This window comes from Mauremys mutica, unplaced genomic scaffold (genome assembly GCF_020497125.1).
Source record: "Mauremys mutica isolate MM-2020 ecotype Southern unplaced genomic scaffold, ASM2049712v1 Super-Scaffold_100183, whole genome shotgun sequence".
Lineage (NCBI taxonomy): Eukaryota > Metazoa > Chordata > Testudines > Geoemydidae > Mauremys > Mauremys mutica.
In genome coordinates this window covers 667,605-672,669 of record NW_025423281.1, presented here as the reverse complement: position 1 = coordinate 672,669, position 5,065 = coordinate 667,605, and the positions used below count along the sequence as shown (strand labels likewise).

The window sequence follows — 5,065 nt, the reverse complement described above, 5'->3', positions numbered from 1 at the left end:
CACTCTGGTTCTGTTCTCACTGAAGGGTCATTTCCAATTGTTCACTCAGGGCATGGCTACACTTGCAAATTTGCAGCGCTGCAGCAGGGTGTGAAAACACACCCTTTCCAGTGCTGCAAATTGCAGCGCTGCAAAGCGCCAGTGTGGTCAAAGCCATAGGGAGGTGGAGTACGGGCAGCGCTTTGAAGTGCAAGTGTAGCTATAGCCTTAGACCAGCTTCCCCAGCGCACTCACTGCTGTGCAGCTCTGTACGTGTGGCCATGGCTGAGCAGCCAGAGCTCCTGCCCATTTCCCCACTGGCTGGAGCATGGCTACAGTGTGTTTGTGGTTAATGACGTTGCTGTAGATGGTTCGTTTCCTGCCTTGGCAATTCAGACAGTCCCTTTTCCCAACATATCTCCAGCACATCAGTCCCTGGCTGGGTCTCCTGGGCAGTGGAAAACATCCCTTGTATGGCCCTGCCAAGGGGATCGTGCAGAGCTGAGACGCCCCTCGGCTTGGATGAAAGGGGGAGTTGGATGGAATTTATCACACAACCCTCCCTGCTCCCCAGAGCCCCACGGGGAGAAGCTAGGGAAGGGGGAGTCATTCCTCCCCTGCGCTCCCAGAAGAGCTGTTAGGACTCCTTCCTGCCACCCCTGGATCCATCCTCAGCTCCTGGGATCTTCCTGCTCCAGAGGCCTGGGGGGGGGGGGGCGTCACTGCACCGTCTGACACACAAGGGAGGCTTCTGGAATTGAAGGAAAGAGCAGAAAACGGAGAGGAAAGAAACAGAGAGAAAACGCCTCGTCTCTCCCGTCCCCCTCCCAGCAAGAAATGTTCCCAAGCACCAGCGTTGGGGGAAATGGTGCCCTGGGCAAACCTTGTACTTTGGCCCTTCCCCATCACCCCTGGACGATCCCCCTCCCTCTTTACCCCCAGCTCCTGCACTCCTGACCCTTGCACCTCCCCCACCCTTAACTCTGCCCCCTCCTGTGCCCTAACCCCTACGCTGTGTCCTCTCTGCCCTTAACTCCTGCACTCCCTTCACCCCAACCCCTCCACCCCCTCCTGTGCCCCCAGCCACTGCCCCTCTCCTGCACCCCCTTCACTCCTAACCCCTGCGCCCCCTCCTGTGTCCCCAGCCACTGCCCCTCTCCTGCACCCCCTGCACCCCTAACCCCTGCACCCCCTCCTGTGTCCCCAGCCTCTGCCTCTCTCCTGCACCCCTTCACCCCAACCCCTGCACCCCCTCCTGTGCCCCCAGCCACTGCCCCTCTCCTGCACCCCCTTCACTCCTAACCCCTGCACCCCCTCCTGTGCCCCCAGCCACTGCCCCTCTCCTGCACCCCTTCCTGTGCCCCAAGCCTCTGCCCATATCCTGCACCCCTTCCTGTGCCCCCAGCCACTGCCCCTCTCCTGCACCCCCTTCACCCCAACCCCTGCACCCCCTCCTGTGCCCCCAGCCACTGCCCCTCTCCTGCACCCCCTTCACTCCTAACCCCTGCACCCCCTCCTGTGCCCCCAGCCACTGCCCCTCTCCTGCACCCCTTCCTGTGCCCCCAGCCACTGCCCCTCCCCTGCCCCCCCCTCACCCCAACCCCTGCACCCCCTCCTGTGCCACCAACCACTGCCCCTCTCCTGCACCCCCTTCACCCCTAACCCCTGTGCCCCCTCCTGCACCACATGGGGACACTGTGCATGGAGCAGCTGGCATTGCTGCCCCCTGCTCCTCCCTGGAACATTGCTCCACCGGGCACCCCTAGGGGCTGCGGGGTGGGGGGGTGGGCGAGAAGCGACATCATCCGAGCTCCCTGCATCCAGGTCACTTTCCTCAGCTGGGCTGTGTCAGGGGAGGGCAGAGAGCAGCAGCTTCTGATGCTCCCCTCACAGCCCAGCCCAGGTGGGGAAAGTGGCCAGGACGCAGGGAGCACATAGTGTTGCTCCTCGCTCCCCCCACCCTCTATGGGGCCACGGAGGAGCATTGGGGCAGGGGAGAGCAGTGAGCACCTTTGCACGGCCACACGGTGCCCTTTGACCCCCTGGAGCCCTGGGCGGCTGCCGGGGGCCCCACCCCTAAGGCCGGCCGGGCTCCCCAGCACGAACAGCAGAGACACAGGGAGACTGGCCACCCACTGAGCAGAGGTAGCCTGGGCGGCTCATAATGGAGGCTCCGGGGGGGCTCAGCCTCCCCAAACCTTGTGTTGCCAAGGGGACAGTGGGGCCCATGACTAGGGGCCCTGGCCAAATTGGGTCCCCCTGGGAAAGTCTCCCCCATGTGGGCCCCAGGGCTGGAGGAGCTCCCACTCCCTGCTACGGCCCGGGGGCTGCAGCAGGGGCACAGAGCTTCTCTGGTCTCGGGGCCGCAGCGGGGCCGGGGTAAAGGAGTGACCGGGTGGGGCCAGTGGGGGAAGGGGTGGAACAGAGGTGACAGTGGGTGGGGCCGTGGGTGGAAGGTGTGGAAGGGGGCGGAGCCACAGACAGAAGTGGGGGGGCAGGGTTCCAGTGCTGGGGCCCCCGCACTTGTTCTCCCTTTCCCTGGGCTTTGGCATCACTAGCCCCTGCTTAGCGAGTAGAGGTCAGTGGTCCCCAAAATGTGGGGCGTGACTCCTAGGGGGACACAGGGGAAGATTGATGGGGGCACCTCAGGGCCTGAGCCAGCCCCCATGGAGGGCAGGGAGGGAGCCCCACTCAGCCCCACTCTGTCCCAGCTCTTCCCCAACCCCACCCTCAGCCTGGGCCCCTGGCTCCCAGCCCGGCCTCGACCCCCTGACCCCTGTCCACACCCCTCTCCCCAGCAAGCAACGGCCCCACTCCCAGCCCCGGTTCTCAACCGCGGCTTCCGAGGGGCCACAGCCATAGATACGAGGGCGCAGTGTGAAATGTTTGGGGCCCACTGGGTTAGGGTGACGTCCTCAATCACTTCTCTGCAGTCCAATGAAAGTGATTCCTCACCCACCCACCCACCCCTCCGTCAGGACGGCCTAGGTACGTTCTGCTGCCCTTCACTCGTACAGGAAGGAGAATAACATTTCATTGCACTCAATGCTAAAGTTATTTGTAACCCACCACCATCCCAAACTGGTCATTTTGGGGAAGTGGCCCCCTCATGCTGCATAGCTAGGCAGAGTAGGGGTGTCTGTGCAAACACGGCCTGTTCCTGAAGTCTTCCCACAGCTCATCACTAGATGTGACGGGGAAGCTCATTCAGCCCCTGCTTATGCTTAGTATTTAAAAACTCCTTAGTGGCCCTATCTCTGCCGGCCTTATATTTCTCCTCCTGTCCCTACTTTAGCAGCTCAGATGAGGTGGCCGAGTGGTTAAGGTGATGGACTGCTAATCCATTGTGCTCTGCACGCGTGGGTTCAAACCCCATCCTCATCAGCTGCATTTACTCTTCACCCTCCTTTATAGACAACCATCTCCCCCCTTGGTACAATGACAGATCAAACAAAACCTTTCTCAGAATCTCAGCTGCCTCCCCCTGTTGCTTCAAATAAAATGTCTAAATCCCAGATTTCTAAAAAAATTCTCTAGTCCTGCATTTCTTAGTTTTTATCTCAAAAGGGAACAGCCTCTTAATCTCCCCCAAACACCCTGGGACCTCCCCAAATAATTAAAATACCCCCAACCTGAGCAAGGCCACAACAGTGAACCAGAGCTAGTGTCTAGGCCAAGCTGTTCTGAAGGAGACAACTCAACCATTTTCCCTCTGCTTCCCTTGGCAAAGTCTGACTGAGAAAATAAAATTCCCCAAACTGAAAATTTTCTGCTGAAAAACCACTACTAGTGTGTTTGGGGACTTTGGTTTGAATGTACTATTATTATTCTCTTCTGATTTCTGAATTAGTTTTGTCATCCAGGTGTATTTCCAGCTGTTGAGTTGTGGGGGAGAGAGGCCAACTCATGATGTCTCTACCTCCCCTTTCATAGTTTCTTCCAACTGGCTAGGAAGTCCCTTTGCTAGGATGTGAGCAAGCAGTGTCCATTGTCTCTGTGCTATCTCGGAGAAGTCTGCATTGTACACGGTTCCTGGGATAGTCTTTGGGAGTGTGGATCCCTTTAATGGGCCAGCAGCGGGTCTGGCTCCTCCATTGTCACACCTGAAAGGCTGGTGGTGGGCATTTCCCAACCTCATCTCAGTAACACACACAGAGCAAAACTTCCCAGCCAATGCTACACACACAATCCAACACAATACTAATGTTCAACAGACCAAGACTTTTGAAATGATACCTCACGAGGCAGACTTTGTACAAACCGTATCATCATTATATGAGACTGGTGAATATGGGGCTTCCAGGGTGCTGCTTTGCGCACAGCGTGCCACCCCTGGGCTGACATTGCAATGGAGACGTACCCTTAGAGTCCTTCTCTCCTGGGATAAAGATGGCAGCACGGCTGGCCTGGACCATCTGACGTGGGCTCATGAAGCTAAAGCTGAGAGGCTAAAAACTGTGGTGCAGATATTTGTGTTCACACTGAAGCCTGGGTTTGGAAACCCTCATCCCTCGTGGGGTCTCAGAGGTTGGGCTCAAACCCATCTGTCTGCCCTGTAATTTTATAGTCTTGCAGCTCAAGCCCCTTAACTCTGAGTCAGCTGGCCGGGCTTTGAGACAGGTGCCCTGGGTGTGTTAATCGCAGTGCAGACATAACATTAGGCTACATCTCCAGTGCAATGAAACACCCACAACTGGCCCGTGTCACATTAATCAGGGTCATGCAGCTTGGGCTGTAAAGTTGCAGTGTCCGTGTCTTGGCTCAGGCTCAGTCCCCTGCTCCAGGAGCCCAGAAGGTTGGGAGGGAGTTTAGCAAGTGGAAATGGTAAAACCGCAGTGGAGTATTACCCTGGACTCACGGCATTTCTCCATTGGTCTGTCTGCTCTGGGGCAGGGACAGAAACACGTCCTGCTGCTTTTGTTATTTCAAAGGGCAGGTTAGGATTTTCATTCTCAGACACAGTGCACAAAACAGGACTCCACCCTCGGCATAAACTAAATGAGCTGCCCACAGATTCTGGCAGCCACAATGAGCATTTGGTGTGAGAGCTCAGACCTGCCCCTGTCCCAGAGGGAGGGGCTTGTCT

General features: G+C 57.7%; 1 non-coding gene across 1 annotated transcript; it reads left to right on the top strand.

Moving 5' to 3' along the window:
- Positions 1 to 3,281: 3,281 nt before the first annotated feature.
- Positions 3,282 to 3,363, top strand: TRNAS-GCU. The gene has a single exon. It is a non-coding gene; the product is annotated as a tRNA-Ser (tRNA).
- Positions 3,364 to 5,065: the final 1,702 nt, after the last annotated feature.